This window comes from Talpa occidentalis, unplaced genomic scaffold (assembly GCF_014898055.3).
Source record: "Talpa occidentalis isolate TD23 unplaced genomic scaffold, MPIMG_talOcc4v2.1 talOcc4.9, whole genome shotgun sequence".
NCBI lineage: Eukaryota > Metazoa > Chordata > Mammalia > Eulipotyphla > Talpidae > Talpa > Talpa occidentalis.
This window is the reverse complement of record NW_023605305.1, coordinates 92,658,872-92,680,048: the sequence shown is the minus strand read 5'-3', so window position 1 is coordinate 92,680,048 and position 21,177 is coordinate 92,658,872. Positions and strand designations below refer to the sequence as shown.

At 41.2% G+C, this 21,177-nt stretch overlaps 1 protein-coding gene across 2 annotated transcripts in view; it reads right to left on the bottom strand.

Moving 5' to 3' along the window:
• Positions 1-21,177, bottom strand: part of LRRC8D (leucine rich repeat containing 8 VRAC subunit D) — a 117,154-nt gene that overhangs the window by 73,001 nt on the left and 22,976 nt on the right. For both annotated transcript variants that reach the window (XM_037500604.1, XM_037500603.2), the window contains exon 2: positions 19,809-19,949. The gene's annotated coding sequence lies outside the window, so the exon portion shown is untranslated. The remainder of the gene's footprint in view (positions 1-19,808; positions 19,950-21,177) is intronic.

The window sequence follows — 21,177 nt, the reverse complement described above, 5'->3', positions numbered from 1 at the left end:
AATCTTTTTTTTTAAAAAAAGAAAGTGGCCACAACTTGTGTTGTGTATTAAAGCAACACACTGGGGAATTTTAAGAGATATCAGATAAAATTTAAGAACTTAAGTTAAAGATAGAACTGAGGACCTCCCTGGTGGCGCAAGGGGTTAAGATACAACCTATGAAGCTCGCCACAGTGACTACAGCACGAGTTCAATCCCCTCGGGATTCAATCAGCTAAGGAGCTACCCACATGGTGCAGCAGACCTCTCCTGTCTCACCAGCTGCTCCCCTCAGCATTGAATTTTAGTAGATCTGCTTGTTCTGTTACCCACTCTGTCTCTGGTGAATCCTCTCACCCCCACCCCCAACTCTGGCCTATTCCCCAGTTATTGTATGTATAAATAAATAAATCTAAAAAAAAAAAAAAAAAGATAGAACTGCGACAACTTTGGCAACTTACTGGGGGTGGGAGTTAAGTGAGAAGAATATATTATTTCAATCGCCCAAGAGGTAAGTGGAGGATGGTGTCTTTCACAAGATGGAGGAAGAACTGCAAATCCTTGTAAGCTGAAGACCACCCACATTCAAAGACTGCTTTGTATGAATTATTTGAAAAAGTATTTTTGTTTTTCTTGCAAATTCATACCTCTGGATCTACTATGAAAAGCTTTTTTAAAAAAAACAAAAACAAAAACAAAAATACTACTGACTTGCATAATCACTCACACCCAGAGGCGGCAATATTCAAAACAAGTCTGTGTTCTTTTTAGAAGTCTTGGTTCAAAGACAAAAAACAGAACAGACAAATCTTTTGATCCTCACTGTTGACATGGTGCTTCAATGCAAACCCAAGCCCTACTTCAGATCTGTCTTTGATGGGACAATGAGCAACAGTGCAAGACAGGCACTTAAGGTTTAAGAGGCTCCTACTCTATGCTATAAAAAACAAGGATTTGAATAGCAAAATAACTGGGAATTCAAGTTCAAGTGACCAATGCACCTGGCAGAATTTAACCCTGCATTAAACCTCTTCATGCAAACTCACAATTCTCTAAGAACAAACTGCTGGGAAATTTTTCCCACGATCCACCCCCTCATGGACATTTTTAATATTTCAAAAATACTGGAACAAAGCACTTGAAAAAGCTCAAAGGGTCAGAGTAACTGGAATTAGTTTAAGAATTCATTGCACATGAAGGCTATGGAGGCTTTATAAATAGGGCATATTCTTCACACCAAAGCATGAGAAAACAAAGGAAGAACTAACCTAACAGAGTCTGCAGAAAATACCATATGAAAGGAAACTTCCTTCTGGTCTAGTTTACAACAGAAAAAAGCTCAAATAAACAGGCTTGGCTTTTGTGAGCTCCCTACAAACATTGGGTAGATAAAGGAGAATCACAATCATTTTTTTTTTTTTTTAAAGATTTATTTATTTATTTATACATACAAGCACTGGGTACAGTCAGAAGCGCGGGAGGGTGAGAGAATTCACCAGAGCCAGAGCGGGGAGCAGAGCAGGCAGAGGGACCGAAGTACACTGCTGAGGGGAGCAGCGGGCGGCAGGAGAGGTCTGCGCGCCATGTGGGACCCTCCTCTGGTGGCTGGGGAGCAGCCGGGGATCGAACCGGCGCTGCAGAGGCTGCGGGCAGCTTCGCAACCCAGTGCTCAACCGCTGCGCCACCGGGGAGGCCCTCACAATCATTTTTAATGTCTTGAAAAGTGAGGGACAGTGGAACTTTATTAATATTCCAGGTTATTAGGATGACAAAGGAGGCAAAGAAAAGTAGGTGGCCCAAGGCCACCCTCCCTACCTGTTTTCATACAGCTTAGCCTGTGACACTTGCTTAATCTCCATTCTGGGTCTACCTCCTCCAGGGGCAGCAGATGGGAAGACTATGTACATGGGTGATCACCAATTTTATGGACTCGGCACTTATGTTGTGTGTACTTCCAGTGTAGCAGACACTGTTCTAAATGCTCCACAAATAATACCCCACTTATTCTTCATACAACTGTATGAGGCGGGCACTATGATAATTCTTGTTTTTTTTTTTTTTTTTTTTTTTTTTTAAGATTTATTTATTTACTTATACAAGCACTGGGTACAGTCAGAGGCATGGGAGGGTGAGAGAATTCACCAGAGCTGGAGCGGGGAACAGAACAGGCAGACTGACGAAATACACTGCTGAGGGGAGCAGCGGGCGGCAGGAGAGGTCTGTTGCGCCATGTAGGACCCTCGCCCGGCGGCTGAGGATCAAACCGGCGCGGCCAAGGCTGTGGGCAGCTTCGCAACCCAGCGCTCAACCGCAGAGCCACCCGGGGAGGACAATAATTCTTGTTTTATATATGGGCAAGTGAGGCACAGAAAGACTATAACACTTGCCGAATATCAAACCACTAGTAAGTGATCAGGTAGAGATTTGAGGCTGCTCTTAATCATCTTGTTATAGGGCAGCCCCGATACAAAACGGGTTGCCTGCTCAGGACATCCCTTCCCCCTAACAATCTGACTATGGAGCTTTAAGTTTAACTTGCTCCTTTATTTTTTATATTTTCATAAAATGAGGACTTGTTGCCTTTATAAAGACAAAAAAAAAGAGATAATTTTTACTTTGAAATTGCATGTCAAAAAAATAAATAGAAACGAGAACTTGAATATTTCATCTATGAAAACATAGGAATAAAAACACCTCCTCTGCCCGAAGCCGACGGGCTAGGTCATACGATCTTTTTTGGGTCATTTATCACAAGATCTTCATTTTACACCCCTTTTCCCAGGCAGTAAGGGGAGCAAAAAAAAACAGAAGTGGAGTGATTAAGAACATGTGGCCTGCAAGACTAGTCGGGCCTAGTTCCAGTTTCTAGACTAGAAGGCCTGGAACAAGCTGCTGGAGCCCCATGAAGACCCAGTTTTCTGATCTGACAAATGTGCAGAGTTACCCCTACTTCCTCGAGTTAACACATTTAAGCCACTTAAAAAAAAAAAAAAGAAGTAGCTGCCACCTAATAAGAGGCCAAAAAAAAAAAAAAAAAAAAACCATTAAAACATAGATGAATGAAAATGTCCAAATATTTACTTAGATTATTTCTGAGTCAAAGCAATTAAATAAACCAAAGATTCCATAAAATCATCAAACGTGGGCAGAAAGTATCTAAGAACATAGGAAGTTTTTCATTAATTCCTTAGTTAGCAATAGCAGCTCCGAGTCACAAGAAATGGCTCCCAGGCTCAGGGGCTGGAGTGATGGTGCCGAGATGAAATGTAGAAAAGAAGCTCGATGGCGGGGTCCTGTCTCCCTACACTGTCTCTTTTTTCTTTTTTTAATGTGAAAAGTTACATTTCAAGGAACAAGCTACTTCAACTCTATGATTCTCTATTTCATCATTAATAAAAGAAATTCATTAAAATGAGTGGCTCCAAAGATATCTTCCAGCTCCGACAATTTGCATTTCTTTATCAGTATAACCAAATCTCTTTATTTTTTTAAAAGATTTATTTATTTATGCATACAAGAACTGAGGTACAGGCCAGAGGTGTCAGGGGTGAGAGGACTCACGAGAGACAGGGTGGGGAACAGAACAGACAGACTAACGAAATACACTGCTGAGGGGAGCAGTGGGTGAGTCAGGAGAGGTCTGCCGAGCCATATGGGTAGCTCCCTGGCTGGGGATCAAACTCGTGCTGCACTGGCTGTGGACCGCTTCATAGGGTGCGTCTTAACCCCTTCCACCACCAGGGAGGCCCTAGCCAAATCTCTTTTAAACATGAGATATGTACAAATGAAATTCTTCCCCATCTCTAAGTGTTATCATTCAACACTTGTAGCCAACAAGTTGGTTTTTGAATAACTTATAATGAATACATTTCTTATGTTGCCCTTTTAGTACTCACAGCAATTCCATAAAGCTTTGTTAACTGCTCCTCTTAAAAGAATGTTTTTTGCCCTTTTGGGCCTAAAAGATATTCTCTTTCACAGACACACACTTGCAATTAGGAGCCAAGCTCAACCAATAAACTTAAGCAGAGAACAAAAAAATCAAATACTCCCAAAACAGATTTCTACCTCCAACAGCGTTTGTATTATAACATGTTTCTCTATCCATCCCAATTCCCAATTAATGCTCTCATGACCATCCACTAGGAAGAAAAAAGTGCTGCATAGTAAAAGTTCACAGGAAAGCTCAAGTAGGGATGCACTGGGATTTTATCAAGGTGTTCAGGGCTGCCCCACAGCCAAATCCAGAGGGCACAAAGGATCAGTAACTGTTCACTGGCTTGCTCAGGAATCAGACATTGAAGGCACTGCTATTGAGGTGCCTAGAGCATCCCTGGGCACCGCTGCTAATCCCAAGACACAGGGAGAGAAGATAGTCAACTGAGAAAATTAGACTATGAAAGAATGAATGTCAAGACAGAAAAACAAGAACAGAGAGAAAAGAAAAAGGGGCACATAGTGAAATTCTACAGAATCACAGTCCATTGGAAGGAATAACTACACTTTCTTTATAAAAACGAAAGACTCAGGTAAGCCTTCCATTTTCCTCTCATGTTAAGGAGGAACAAACTGAGGGCTGGAGAATTGAGCTCACTTTTCTGGATCAACACAGCAAAGTTAATATTTGAACTTGAGTTTTTTGCTTTTAGCACAGAGCTTGTGACTGACTGGTACATATGTTCTTTGTGACCTGAAAGACTCTGCCCATCCTCCCAATGGGAGGACTACTGTGTCTGTCTCCCTGCAACTCCACTTGCATTGACCCAGGGGGTCATCACATCTGCAGCAAATCAATTTTTCTGCCAATGCCCCCAACAGTAACCTTAATGGAAGAATGGAAAAAAGTTAAACTTTTCAAGGAAAATCCCAAAAATCTCAGTATTCTGTTTAAAAAAAAAAAAAAAAAAACAGGACATATAAGGTAGGAGTAAAGAGCATTAGGATTAGTAAATTTACTAAAAGAAAATTGAAGTGAACCTGTCTTTGGTTTGTTGTCTCATAGAGGCTGATAGTGTACACTTATTTCTATTAAAAAAGGAATCAGAGCTGTCTTAAGGTTTAGCATAGAATGGCTGTAGTTAGAAATACTGATTTGAGAGAGATGAGAATAAGAGTATCTTTAAGAAAAACTTAAATTGTTCATTTCCTATATCTTAGAATGGTTCTGATAAAAGCCTGTCTTAAGTAGGTTCATAAGCTTTCTTTCCCAGCATAAGCTTGCTCAGGAGGGGGAATCTATCTAATGTGTGACCTTGGAACTTTAACTGCTTGGCTTTTAGGTCCCACCCATAAGGTGGGTATACAACTTGCTAAATAGTAACTTAAGAATGTTGTACAAAATGTTATTTTTCAGTCTCACAGCCCCCTAAAATATGCAAAATCCTAATCTAGAATGAAACACTAAAAAAGCAGGGGATTTACTTTACCAAATATATAAAATATTTCAAATATTATAGTTTTCCTTATAAGCATTTAAAAATATATGTTAGTTTGATAATTATATAAATAGTACAAGTAGTAATTTTATTGGACACTGCCCGAGTCCATTTGGCAATTTTAAAAGTTTCACTTCACTGTTCATAATCACTTCCATAAAGCTCAAAATGGGAGTTGTTAGCCTCTGTAAATATCTGCTTTAGTATCTAGGACTCAAACTGGGCATTTGTGGCATGGCCCATCCCAAACTCACACTTCTTTCAAAGAGCAAATGATTAGGACACACATAAAGGGATCATGAAATAAATGGACGAGAGGGCAGGCTGAAATTAGTGCCTAACAATCTTTTGCTAAGAGTAGTTATTAAAGCATTAGGGTTTACATTTATAAAAGCAAAAATAACCTCTTATACTATCAGTTCTTTGGGGGTGAAAGCTCAGGGGTGCAGATAATCCTCTTTGCCTGCCTGTACTCAAAATAATGAGAGGATTATTTCTTTTCTCCATTGACAGTTCTTAACCCCAAATCATTTCTCATTTAAGTAATTTTCACAGCGATCCTTTAGGACAAAAAGACAGAATGTTACAATACAGACTTGGACAAGTTAAAGCAGCATAGTGGACCAGTGGCATCAGGTTGAAAGGCGGCTAGGCCAACCAATACAGGAAAAGCTTAGATACTGGGCAAGCAGAGTAACAAAGAAAGAGTTTTCATCATTGTTTCAGCAAGTTTCAAGTCCCTGATCTCTCATTAAAAAATGAGTAAAGGAGTCAATTACTTACCCTTATCTCCCACTCTTACTTAATAATCTGCTAACATGGCTTATAGTACAAATATAAAAATTCAGTAACATTTCACATTTATCTTACTAAACATTCAAAAAATGTGATTTCTTACATTTCTACTTCTTATACAATATCTCACATCAAAATATTATAAAGAAAACTTATTAAACTTTACTTATAATCTCTGAAATAGCAATTGTGTACTTTTTGGTACTTTGTAACATAGTTAATGCAAAGTAGAGCATGGTTGCAAGAATCAATGAATTGCTTTTTATTTCTGCTTTATAATTTTTCTACTTGGTTATATATACATATATATATATATCTCACAATGTTTAATTGTATTAGCTTTAGATAAACCATGACTACTGCTTCATTTCTTATCTTAAAAGAAATTCCCTGGTTCCAATAATAAGATTAAATTGAGACCTATAATTTTTTTGACTAAAGTAAAGCAAAAAGTAGTTTGTCTTATTAGTTTCTTCTTTTAGAGACTCAGAAAGTATCACGTGTTTCTTGTTTACATGAAGGCAACAGGTAAGTAGCAAAAGATAATGGACCCTGTTTTATAGCCTAACAAAACTTAATATACATCACATTTGTTGAAAACAATTGACAGGTTGTCACTAAAACCATTTTTAAAAATCTACTTTTCATCTGTTTGCACTGAGTTATGAAACTTGCTTAAACCTTAATCTGGGTTTGCTTTACATATAAAGCAAATAATAAATTCAGATGATATAATCAACATCACAAGAACAACAACAGTAATTTTCTCTAAAACTTCACAAGTACTGAGTTCCCTGACATCCAGAGACCCCTTGCCTTACATTAATTATAATTTCTTTTCCTATTACTAGAGATCCATCTCTAATACCACTTCTCCATCCTGCCCAAAAAGAGAAGTTTCATACCAGCGAACTGAAGAGATATAACACATTTTAGGGAAAAAAACCTATACTTTTAAGTTTTAAGTGTTCTTATTCTGCTTATTATTTTTTTTGAAGGCAGTTAAAGATATTCCATGTAGAGGGAAACTTAACTATGCAAAAATACAAGGATTTGGTTAATTCTCTATTAGGTAGAAACCTTTTTTTTTTTTAAATGTCTAACCACAGGGTGGATTGATTTTAAATTATTGCAAGGTTTTAGCCTCATTGCATAGGCAGAGAAGGTGCAGGGCAGGAGTTGACAACCTTCCTGATACCAGGTGAGAAGCCACCAATCCCTTTCCGGGTGGCTAAGGGTCAATGTGGTGGTGTTCTCAAGCTCCAAGAACAGGGTAAATACTGAATCTGTTACAGGACAGGGAGAGGGGCAGCCCAAACCCCGCAAACCTGCCTATTCTACATGGGTTCTGCCATCCGCCCCATCAACACAAAACATATGAGACTTTAATGGGAAGGAACTTTAATAAAACTAGGAAACAATACAGGAAAGGCAAAGAGTCTAGTTTCTAAATGAAGCACCCAAAGTTACCCGTCCCCTCGTGGGTAAAACTCCATCCATATGGGATTGGCCCAGAGTAAGGCCCCAAAGCCTGCCACAAGTCTAAAGCATCTTCCAGTGGGGACCCATAGAAAAGGGTCAGAAACAACCAGACAAGCCCGGAAGGAAAAGAGCAAAATCAACATCAAGATAAAAGCTGCCATGGTCACCTCCCCATGGGTCTCACCCACATCCGTGTCACCCAGTCCATGACCAAAAGACAAGTTTCTTCACGTGTCTCTAGGCTCCATGTGCCTCCTCCAGGTCTCCTTCTGGCTCCATCCTGCTTCCTTCTTCAGTCACCTCTGCATCTTCTTCTCTCCCTGCTCAGCTCCACCCTCCCTTGGGTGGGGCAGGGAACCTGGAACCTCCCCCTTTCCTGGAGACCACCCTGTTACAAAACCATGGGAGAATTTTGGTTTGTCTTGCTGTGAATTGCATTTGACCCTTGTTGCTTCTGATTCTAAAATATGACCTACTTATTATAAAAAAAAAAATCAGATCATACAGAAAACTGTAAAAAAAAAAGAAAGTAAAAATTATTTTTAACCTACCACCCAGAGAAAACTACTCCGACTATTTTGGTATATATCCTTCTAAATTTTTTTCTATGCATATGGTGACTATATGTTTGTGTGGTTTTTTGTTTTTTTTTTAAGAAAGTGAGATTAATTGTAAATTCTAGGACAGTACCAAGCATTTAGAAAGAATATACAATTTACACTTTAAAAGATAAAATGGAATCATATAAAATGTTCACTTAAACTCACAGAAAACAGTGCCGAAACAGAAAAGGTTTTTTGGGGGGGTGGGGGAAGAAACAAAGAGCAAATTCAAGAAGAAAACAGTTACAAACTTAGTAGATATTAACCCAATGGTATCAAAAATCCCTTTGCATATGAATCATTTAAATATACCAGTTAAAAAATAGTCAGAGAAGATTAAATAAGCCAAGCAGATCCAAATACATTTGTCTATAAGAGACCAACTACAAAGAGTTAGAGAAGCTAAAAATAGAGGAAAAACTCACACCATAGCAGTATACTGCTTTGAGACATTTTTCTACCTTTTCTTGAAAGACTTGGTGGGGGGGGACTAGCTGAAAGTCCATAATTTTCTACAGAAATTGTATGCTTCAAACTTCTCTAAAAATTAAGTTTATTTTTTAAAAAATTCTACAAACTTCTTGATGTACATATAATTTCCCAAATATATAATCGGCTATAACACAATTGATTTCATATCTTTGTAAGAGTCTCTCATACCTCGATTCTTGTAATAGAGAAATGTCCTTATTCTTACCTGAGAATTTGAATATATATCATTATTGTAGCAGACTGCCTCTTCAACAGAGTTCTATGCTTAACCTGAGCTGCCAAACTTTTCTTATCAGCAGAGCTTTGAAATAATAGAGATCGAGCAAGTTGAAGCTCAAGTCTAGATGCTCAGTGGATGCACAGTCAGTTGACTTCTTTATACTTTCCAGATTGAATGGCCAAGAAGGACATTTCCCAGTGCTGCATGGCCTCCAGTACAGCTGATCAAACACAGCTTGGAAGAGGAGTCTCCTAAACATCAGATCTTGATGTACATGCAATTTCCCTGACATATGCACTGTTATGGCAATTTCACATATGCCATAGGTATGTTTCTGAATTGCAAATCCACATCCTGGTCCCTGGTGTTAAAAAAAAAAAAACAAGAAAGTACTAGACTTGACTTTCTGAGGTTAGAATAAAAATGACTAAAGATTTCCCATTGTGTGACGACACTGGCATCACGGATTTCTACTACTCAGAGCTCAGTCAGGCTTCTCAGTTTATTTTGAGAAAGCAAATCCTTCCTGTTGTTTCTCAGGAAATTGAAGAACACACTTAGAGACCAAGTTTTAACTCCGAGTTTAAAAGATTTTAATTTTCTCACTTTGAAGAGTATTTAATTATGTGTTGGAATGAAGACATTGAGAAAGAAACAGCAGTGGGGAGAAAACAGTATCCTCAGACGTTAGCTAAAAGGGTGAATTAAAAAAAAAAAAGTCTCACATAAACTGTTACACCCTGTTTCTTCCTGTGAAGAATTTTCCAAGCATTAAGTTGTGTAAGAGCTTAATGAGGAAAAAAGGAAATGCCCAAATTTCTCTCAAATATGTAACAGTATAGAGAAGGATTAGAGGCTTAATTTCTAAGTGTCCTATCACCCGTTTAGGCTTGTTAAATTGTTGCAATAATATCTGGAGTTATTTGTATGATCTGCATCCACCTTTTAACACTAACCACACCTCTAGGGTTTTAAGATATCATTCCTGTTCTTAACAAGAATAAAGCCAGTGAAATGGTTTTGAAGAATAAACCTTCCAGGGGGAGAACAGATGTAACTGAGAAGAGTAACAAAATGCTTCAAACTGTTTCTGATTTCTCAACTGGCAAAGAAAATCAAGAGGTTGTGAAGGGAAATGGGAAGGAGTAGAGCTTTAAGGTGGTACTATAAATATGCTTAGCTTCTCCAGCTACAAAGATTCTCTTCTACAAAGCCTCATTTTTAACTTAGTGGGAGAAATTACCCCAGTGGGGGGTAAAATGCAGTCATACAGAGATAGCAAGGACACAGTGGATATTTAGTGCAGCACTAACTTTATGAAATGACCCAGGTGTCTAGGGCACCAGGGTATGTAGCAAACACACTCCCTCTACCATGGCAAGTTCCCATCACAGTGCCATGCTCACTTCCCCTGCCCTGACCAGTCGCTTCTCTCCCATTGCCAGGTGCAATGGGAGACATAGTCATCAGAGAGCTGTGTCGTCCCTCTCCTGTCAGTTCCCCAAGGTCACGCGCTTTGGAATTGTTCTCAGAAGAACTAACGATGATACATGACAACTACCTAGCTACCATTATTCTTTTATCTACCTGCTTTTGTCTAATGATGTTTAAATCCCAGGGAAGTTCTGAGAGTTCCATTCTTAAGAGGACATTAGCAAAACTTCCTCCTCTGAAAGATGAGGAAACCAGGCTCTAGATTAGCTGACAACACTAAGGCCATTCTTGTTATGCAAGAATTAAGACTAGAACTCAAGTTCTCTAATTCTCAAGCTATTGCTCCTTCTGTCCTACTCTCCCTCCCCCAATCCTTAAATTTCCTTAAGTCACCATCTAAATTGAAGTGTTTGGGCAAAGGGAGTGTGTTTGTTTTAAAAGGTTGTTCATGGTGTTCTTACTACGCTATCAAGCAGAAAAAAAAACCCAAAAAAACAAAAAACATCATCACCTAATCCTCACCAACAAAACCCCAACTGGGCCTTCAGTGATACATACTATTACTCATCTTCAATCTGGCAGCTCCTTTTTCCCAAGCTAACTGTTACTTCAACTGTCTCCTTCCTCCTAGAGGCTGCCTTACTCTCAGCAGATGTCTGCTATTATTTTACTGAGAACACCCTAGCCCTCAGTCATGAATTTTCTCAAATCCCTTCCCTCCACTTGCACACTCATCTCCAGTCACATGTTTTTTTCTTTTTTTCCTTGCAAAGGAACTAAAAGTACCCATTTGCACCAAGACACCACCTTTGAGCATGTTCGCACTTCAGCACTTGCTGCTCTGTCCTTTCTACAACCCTACTCCATGAGGGTTGTATTTTTGTTGACTTCCTTTTCACTGTTCTTAGTCAAAATATAAGCTCCAGTCACTATCACACATGCGAAAATATGCCTTCAGGGATATGTGTGCACACACATACACACACACATACATTCACTCTCTCTCCCTCCCCTGCCCCGCCACTTGGTGCCCCTACTTTCTCAACTCCTACTCTTTCCTTATCCATGACAATCTAGATTGAGATTTTACAATTCTTCTACCAACCAATTAAAAACATAATTGTGGGGCCTCCCTGGTGGCACCAGGGGTTAAGACATAGCACTTTGAAGCTATCTGCAGCCACTGCAGTGCGAGTTTGATCCCCACCCAGGGAGGTGACCCACATGGCGCAGCAGACCTCTCCTGTCATGCCTGCTGCTCCCCACAGCAGTGTATTTCAGTGGATCTGCCTGTTCTGTTCCCCACTCTGTCTCTGGTGAATCCTCTCACCCACCACATCTCTGGCCTGTACCCCAGCTCTTGTATGCATAAATAAATCTTGAAAAAAAAAGGACCATAATTGTGAAATCCATGCTCTCATTTTCAATCTTCACTGACCTTCCTGGGGAATCTGTGACAGATTGACAGCTTTTCCCTATTAGTATCTGGGCATTTTGGCAAAATGCTTACCTGTGCTTTAGACAGCTTATCTGTAAAAAGCAATAACTATAATTATTTCAGGGGGCTGTTGGAAGGAGTATATGACATGCTATATGGAAAGAAAGCAAAACAAAACCCGAGCTGCTCAGTGATATTATCTATCATTTTGCGATTTTCGCTCTGCTTCTTGTAACTGCTCAATCTTTGGCTCTTTGGTCATAACTGGAGGATGTCAGCTACATTTAAAGTCACAGTCAAATGGGGGGGAAATACCCCATAGGCACCCCAACTTTGCACCCCATCTCAAAATGAATTCACTACTCACTTGCCAAACCTGTTTCCCTTCTGTTGATGACAGGTGTTAATGATACCTTCAAACAATGAATCTTCCCAGCCAGAAATATCAACAAGAGACATTTTCTTCTTCCTCCCTCTAACTCCCCACTCCCCTTCCACTTTCCATCAAGTCAGGAACTGATTGTTTCTCATAAATGATTGTCAAATCTATCCTCTGCTTTCCTTTCCCACTATTTTCGCCTTAATTCCAGTTCTCTTTATTTCGGCCTAGTTTATTTTAATAAACTAATAGACTAATTGTCCCTTCTCCCTTTTCACATACCTTAAGACAGTGCTTTGAGCATTATTTCACCTTTGAAGATTCCATACCCTGTCAGGGAAAAGTCCCTGTGTTCAGAAATAGTCAGGAAGGCCCTGCACAGGACTGGACCAAGAATTGGAATGAGGATGCACCTCCAACCTCTTTTTTGCTTCTCTCCATGACCTCTTTGCCCCAGTCGGTCACACGCCATGTTTCTCCCATGCTGAGCTCTTCCCAGCTCTGACCCTGGGCTGCTGCTTCTGCATTTTCTCCTGTCCAGCTTGGTAAATAGTTCAATCCCTTCAATATTCAGCATCAGAATCACCTCCATCCTTAATGAATTCTTTCCTCACAGCAAGACAGACAAATCACTGCTTCCTTTGCGCTCCAGTCTCTCTGTTTATCACAATGTAATGGTGTAAAGTGCCTGACATTCTGAATTCCAGTTAATGATTTATGTGTCTATCTCCTGAGGTCAAGCACTGTGTTATATTCACATTGTATCGTCAGACTTAGTACAATGACTGGCCACAGCAGGTAGGAGGAGGACAGGTAAGGGAAGTAAGATTTAATAGTGTGGAGCTCAGCAGATGTTGTTGAATAGATGAAGGAGCTTGGCTGTCAATTACATTAGAATAATTAAATAAGAGGAGGATGTTAAGACAGGAGGATCTGACAGTCGGTGAGGTGAGTAGAGAGGAACCTGAAGGAGAAATGGAAAACATCTAGAATGATGAAGCTTTCTCTGAATACCTAAGTTCAGTCAGGTCAGTAATGGAGGCTGTTAAAATAAAATTTCGGTGAATGCCTAAGTGACTCCTGTTTAAGGCACAATAGAAGAACAATTCCAAGGGCAGTGGTTTTATCTGTCTAAGCCAGTATTGGGCTCTAGAATACCTGACATTATCATTTTACCACACATTGTGCAAACAGAAAATTTCAGTATTTATATGTATATATAACCCTCTCCTGCAAAAAGCACCTTAAGAACTGGAGACCAAGGAAAATAAAATATAACCCATTACCCATACAATCCCAGTAGTGATGGCTGAAGGTAACCTCTTTGGCTTAGATAAACCATATCATGAATATGTATTTTGAGACCGTAAGTTCTTCCCCCCAACAATGTAAAATTTATTTATAATCATAAGCCATATTAGGTACAACATGGTGCCATCACATTTTATAAACTAAGGAACAAATACACTGTATTCTGCACAGACATGCAAATGAAGTCTTCCAGCACTCAGTGTGACATCAACTGGAAACTGGAGGAGAAACAAGATCCAGGGAATGGGCAACTGAGTGAAGCAAGGTAAACTTGGAGAAAACCAAGTCAAAACTGGTAATGTTTTCCCAATAATAAAGAAACATCTATAATTAACAGGCTTTCAAGGGTACTCAGCCATGTATTACAGCATCACACCTCATAAAACATTCATTCAAAGGCTATACCAGGGACACACATCCCAGCTCCCCCTGCACATGGAGAGGCTACCGAAGAGAAGCCTTCGAAGTAAGACACCCACCTGCCCTACACAGACAACCAAACAGGAAAGGGAGCCATGCCTGCTTAAAAAATAAAGACTGAGAAAGAAATGCAATGTTAGGAATATTAAATCAAATTGTGTGAAAAGTGAAATAACATCCCCAGAGAAGCAAACACATTATTTAGAGAACACAAATGTACAAAAAGTTAACGCACATGCAAATAAGGGCAAGGAATCTATTTAAAAATCTCTAGCGAATGAGTGGATTGTTAGTAAATAGTGTTGGGGAAACTGACTCACAATATGACAAATTTTTAAAAACAAAAATGGACTTATACATCATATCTTAAATTCCAAATAGTTTAAAAACCCAAGTAAGAGTAAACGTAGAAAGCTAATGAAGTGAAGAGATACTGCATTATGAGCCCAGTTTCTTAAATGATTCAAAATGCACAGCCTACAATAATATTTAAAATTGGTGGATTTAACTACATTAAAGATTTTTGTTGTTAATGAAAGCATCATTGACCAAGTTTTTAGACAAGTGACATAGCGGGAGAAAAGTATTTACTATGTTTAAAGGTAAGAATGAATTAATTTTTAGGGTCTATAAAAGGAATGCCACAAGAAATATTTCAAGGATTGTCTTACAAGAAAGAGACCCAATACACAGTACAGAGAAATTAAATTAATTAATAAAGAAGTATTCCGTCTTACTTATAATAAAAATATATCAAAAAACAGAAGGGCAAAATTAAAGTGGAGTTATAATCACCATCTACTGGATTAGCAAAAGCAGGAAATTTGTTAATAAAAAAGAAATCACTGTGCAATAATGATGGAGATATAAACCTGACAACAATATGTATAGTTTCTAGCAAAATTATTAAGCTTCTATTATAGGATGCAAGTAATACTGCTCGTTGGCAATACTGCTTCAAGAAACTTTCACTGATAGAAAGCCAAAAATATTTATAAAAATGTTGACCCTGTCACGTCCCTATCCCTAACACTCCTCTATGGTTTTAACCTTTACTGAAAAAGGTAAGATTGAACAAAATGTTATCATTTCTCTTTGCAAGTGAGTTTAGGACAGAGAAAGAAGCAGTGGTAAAGCAGGAACTGTTCTAGCCTGGGGATTGACATGCCTCGATCTGAGTCCAGGGCTGAGCTTGTCCACGTGACTTGGATAAGTTACAATCTCTGCCTGACTCAGTCTGTCACCTATGAAAACAGGATAGTACCCACCCAGCCCAAGGCCAGCAGGATTAGAGCTAATCCACGCACAGCATGTAGCAGACATGAGATCTGTAATAAATTGGAAGTGATTATGATTTTGTAAAAAAAGAAAGTAACATTATGCACTAAGTCCAACAGATTTGGGTGTCCTGCCTCACCTGTCTTCAGCAAGATACCAAAGCCACAGCAACAGGCCTAGAAACCAGAGGGACTGATTCAATATGAACTTAAATGTCAGTTTTTTCCATTGCAAAACAAAATAAATAACATCTGCCCTTCCACACACTGAGCAAAAACTGTACAGATTTCCTGGTCAGTATAGAAAACCTCTTTTAACTTCTGGGAAGTTAATATAAAACTGCAGCTGCTGGACCATTAACAGTGGTGATTCTGCAGCTGGAGTCAGGAGTCCAGAACCCACTTGTATATGAGAAAGGATATTTACCCAAAACAGCAGCGAAGATGTTCTTAGAATTTCAATTATCTGACAGCAACAGCAAGACCTCACAACTGACCATGAAATAGCAATTAACCCAGAAATGAGATCAGATCCAAAGTGAGGACTTCACACATCAGCTACTAAATATACAACAAAGAAAAAAAAATCCACCTGGGAATCTTCCTAACCTGAAGGCTAACACCGTTCGATTCACATCACCACTGTAGCACCAACAGCGCAGAGCAGATCTCTGGCATTGGTCCTGACTGGGGCTGGGGCCTGTGGACTTTAGGATACTGGGAGACATCGGCAGACTGATTCCCTGCCTCAGGCATGTGCTATGATTTTACAAATATTGGAAGATGCTGTGGTCATTATTTACAAAATATTTTCAGTTGAGTGACACTAATTAGTAACTTGGCACTAAGCATTTGCAATCATTAGAGATAAGTAAAACTCTAAACCAGTCAACATCTTTGAAATCTTTCAGTATTAACAAAAACCTTTCTAATTTTGTAAGGGTGGAGAAGCACTGCTTTGAAGTTTAATTTCCAACTATAGATAACTTTGATTTTATAATAGACATGAAGAGAGGATTTTGAAAAAACAAAAACCTTAACTCACATTTATTTCCACTCCTAGTCCTCTTGACCGATAACTTTTCCTTGGCATTTAACATCAAAGCTAGTTACCCTTTCTTTCATTCTTAGCCTCTCAGTTGGAGGAGACACATGGCTAGATCACTAGCCAAAGTAACTGCCCAACACAGACAGAAATTGTGTATTAACAGGCCTTCCCGGTAGCGCAGCAGGTTGAGCGCAGCACTATGAAGCTGTCTACAGCCTCTGCAAGGAGGGTTCGATTCCCGGCTGGCCAAGGAGATCCCCACATGGTGCGGCAGACCTCTCCTGGCTCTCCCGCTGCTCCCTTTAGCAGTGTTTTCAGTCTTCTGCCTGTTCTGCTCCCCACTCTGTCTCTGGTGAATCCTCTCACCCTCCTGCGCCTCTGGCTTGTACTGTGGTTCTGATATAAATAAATAATCTTTAAAAAAATCATTAAAAATAAGAAATTATGTATTAACAATACATACCTAAATCATTTCATTCCTCACTTCACCTCTCTTTCCTCCTCATGCCCTCCTTTCTCCCTCTTCTGATATTCTGACACAATTTTACTGAGGGGAAGTTGTAGATAACTATAAATACTCCAATTGCTAAAGAGAATATAAATATTTAATCCACAATTTCTCAAGGAAAATGTACTCCAAATTTTAATTTATATTCTTCTAGATGCAACATAAAACCCTAGCCAAGGAGAGTCTTAAACACTGCAAAGAAAAGAAAAATACTTGCTTCTATTTGGGAAATACTACAGAAATATTTAATATATAATTTAAAGTATATAAGGGTTTTGCCCATGTCTTTCTGTAATGTGAGTTTTCCAGATTATCCTGAACTGGGATGGCAGGTGGGGGCTCTGTAGGATGGCGGTTTGGTACACACGATAGTGAGGGGAGGGGAGGAGGTATCATATACATCATTTCTTAATTTGCTCAATATTTCCTTTCTGGGACGTAAACTGTCATAGGAATAAACGAGAAGTATTGACTTTTTAATTCTAAAAAGTTAAAATATTCTACTCTTAAAAAAGTCTTGTTCACCAAGAACTGACATATCTGTAAATTAAAATATGCCATGAGAATTCTGGCAGCAAAAACCAAATCACATTGATGCAAACACAGCTAAATCTAGTCACTGAGAGAGAAGTGTAAATTTCAAACATGGAAAAACAAAACAAAACAAACCCTGAGCTCTGGGGAGGGCAGGAATGGGAAAGGATCTGGAAACTTTACTAAGGCTAATCTCTAGTCAGGTGTTTCTTGGCTCTATTCTGGAATGGCTGAAGAATCAGCATTGCCATCTCTTCCTTAGGGAGCTACTCTCCAGATTATAAAAGAGCCAGAGGTTAGAAATCAAAAAACTTATTCAAGTCTCAACATCTCCATTTTCTAATACGACCACTGAAAAGCCGTATTTCATCAGCCTCCATTTCCTCTCCCCATAAAGTGGGATAAATGAATACTGTGTCCCCAGAAACAAATTGTAAATGAGATACATAAAATATGCTTTAGAAACAGCAACAACAAAAAATGAGGAATTAAAGGGCAGTTATTATTCCTGGGCTGAAATTCCTCTAGGATGGGAGTAAATCCTGTTCCTAAATAGAGCACAGAATTGGAGGATTGCAAAGGCCATTATTCTATTTCATGTTGAAGCAGAGTGACAGATGCTGAAGATAGTCCTCAAAGAAATTAATAAGCTAGAGGGTCTGGATTACACCTGGGTATAAAAATAGAGGCAAAATATTGTGGTTGTTAAGGTCTTTCAAGAATCGCTTAATGAGCTGTTTTCACTTTTAATCTCATGATGTATTTGGAAAGAGAAGAGGCATAAACAGATATCTCAGAATTAAATTCAAATTTAAGAAGTCCATGTCTTTCTAGAAGATGAAATTAATTGCTCAGTTCTTACAATGTATCTTAGCTACTTACCGCTAATTATGCCAATTATTGATATTATCACAATGCTCAAAGCAATTGCATTTTAAGAGATTAAAGTTCTGAAGGACTATTGGAATAAAGTGATCTTATAATTCAAATTACCTTCATACTGCTGACAGGAAAAAAAGGGAGGATAGTAAAAATTTACCAGGCTACTCAACTACAAAAGACTTTCCTCTAAAAGCAAAATTAATTTGTACCAAAGAGATTTCATTATAAATATTTTATCAGGATTAGAATGGTACAGTCAGCATATGACATGACGAATTTAAATTCTACAATTGGCCCTGCTTTCTGAGAAACCTGGTCACCCAACAGGGTGAAAGAGCCCAGTGCTCTCAGTCCTGGGATTATGGGCATTCCCTCCCTGCTGTAGAAAGAACCCCTTTGTAGATCTCATTTTCCTCCCTTCTGCTCATTTGCTCACATCCTTTATCCCAAAGATGCTACTCACTTTACCAGCGTTCAAATACTGGAGACCACACATCGTCCCATCAAACCGATTCTGCTCAACCATCCCACCTCTCCTAGCATCCTCCACAACTGGAGATTCATCAGGTAGATAAATTCAGTGGAGAAACAAGGCCAGGATTTCACTGGGGGAGATGTCAATCTTTCTCAGTCTATAGAGAATGAAGCTGCCAGGGAAATGAAGAAGCAACGAGCCTGTGCATAAAACCAAACTTGCCCCTAGCATTTTGTTCCCCGCCTATGAACATCCGAGCTGGGGCAAGACAAGGAGGTGAAACGATAATCTCCCTAGCAAATCTGAGAAAAGTCACTCTGATGAAAAATGGAATTTAATGAAAAAAGATGTCTGGCTCCTACCTTTAAAGGTAACTTCTGTCTCAGGGAGGAAGTTCACAACTGGATTTACCAAGCCAGAGACCAGACTTTGAACACCTCAACCAGGTGTCCCTCATTCCCTGGAACTACCTTTTCACTCTGCATCACTAATTCCCTCAGTTCCTGAAGGCCTGGCTCTCCCAAGACAGACTGCAAAGAGTGGGCTCCTCTGTTTCACCGCTGAAAGGATGGGAATTCTCAGCCTGGGCACCATTCCCCCTAAAGCTTCATCCACAACTTCTCCCTTTCTCTCCCTAGGTTTCCTCCCTCCCCCGCCCCCCAACACACACACTCTCACCATTCCTAATAACCCCCACCCTTCCAGGACGTGTGTGCAGATAACCCCAGGTCAGCTCTGAGGAACAAAGAGCCGCTGCTTCAGGCAGCAGCAGGAGGAAGAGAGGCTTGGCGAGGGCAGCTGGGGACTCCAGGCAGCGCAGCCTGGAAAGCTCTGGCAGGTCCTGCAGGCACGAGGCGCTGCCCCAAGCCTTCCGACCCCGGGCCAACACGCCCTGGGCGGAGGAACCCACAGAGTTTAGCAGACCCTCGAGGGAGAAAGCAGTAGGGGCGCGACCAGGACGGCGCACGCAAATGCAGCTGCGCTCGGAGCTGAGCTGGGGATCCCGCTCCAAGGCACCCTCGGCACCCTCGGCGGCCGGCGCCCCACCCGGGGATGGGGATGGGGATGGGGGTGGGGTGGGGACCCGACCCACGCACCTGGACCAGGTGGTCACCCTGCTCCCTCAGGGCGCGCTCTGGGGACTGGGCTTCGAGTGGGCTCCGCAGGCTGGAAACAAGGCGGCGACTTCACTGCTCCATCCTGGCCCCGGCAGCACGTTACAGACAGCCGTGCACTTCCTGTTTAAAACACAGGGCGAGACAGAGCGAGAGGGAGCTGAGTGTTGGCAGAGCGCAGGGAGGGGCGCAGGCCGGCGGGAGGCAGGACCAGGGGGCTGCGGGTTGCATAATCGCTGCCCGCCACGCCAGGGTCGGCGCCCGGCTCCCTCCCGCCCGGCGGCGCCCGGCCACGGCGAGACCCGCGAGGTGGCTCCCGCGGCCCGGGCCTCCCCCTGCCGGCCACCTCCCCGGCAGCAGCCCCGGCCCGGCCCCGGCGCGCAGCCCTTCCGCCTCCAGCCCCTCCGAGGGGCTCCGCGCCCCACAGTACCCAAGTCACTGGACGGCAGGCGCTCCTGGCAGGCGCCCTGAGCAGTCTGCCTCCTTTTCCCTCCTTTCCTGTCCTTCCCGCCTCCGCCCCTAGAAAAAAAATCACCTCGGGGAAGGTGTAAAGACAAGACTGAGCCCTTCCAGGGAGTGGAGGCTGGATTTATGTAAAATCTGAAAGTTAATAGTCACATCCTAGTGTATCCACTAGTCAGCTTTGCAGAGCAAAGAGCTTCAGGATGGGAAGTGACTTGCCCCGTGCCTTGCTGACTCAAACCAGAGCATGCACATGGCTACCATGAACTGAGAAATAAACAATTCAGGGTTCCTAGGGCCTTGTAGGGCAAGTGACTACAATTGGCATAAGTCGTAAGTAGGCAGGATGATTCGAGGCAGACGGGTATGGAGCACTCCGAAGACCTCAGGAGGGACTGAGGAATAGCAGACCATGAACCTGTGGCAACGCTGGGGGCATATGGCAACACCAGTGGTGACCAAAGTCCAGGGCTGTGGGAAGAGCTAAAGATGCTGCAGGAGCACAAGGGGTGGACAAGGTCCAGGAGCTGCAGGACCTCGAGTGGAGGAGACAACCTGCGAGGACCAGCCCATGACCCCTGAGGCAGCAGAATCATAGAAGAGAGGGGACCGTGATTCAGAGCTCGCCCAGTGCTTATGCAGGGAAAAGCCAATGGACAATCCTGCCAGAAGGCGAAGGAAATTTCGCAGGTTGAGGTTATGTTTTGGGGGCCCTGGGGGTGGATGGTATCCTTTGTAAACCCCAGGAGATGATAATCAAGGCATGGCCATTGGGCCTCAGTGGCCAAAAGCAGCCTGTGTACTGCCCAGCAATCCTCGGGCCACAACCCAGGGAGGCAATGGCCAGAGTAGAGGAAGGGACAGGCATGAGAAGAGCCCAAGATTGGCT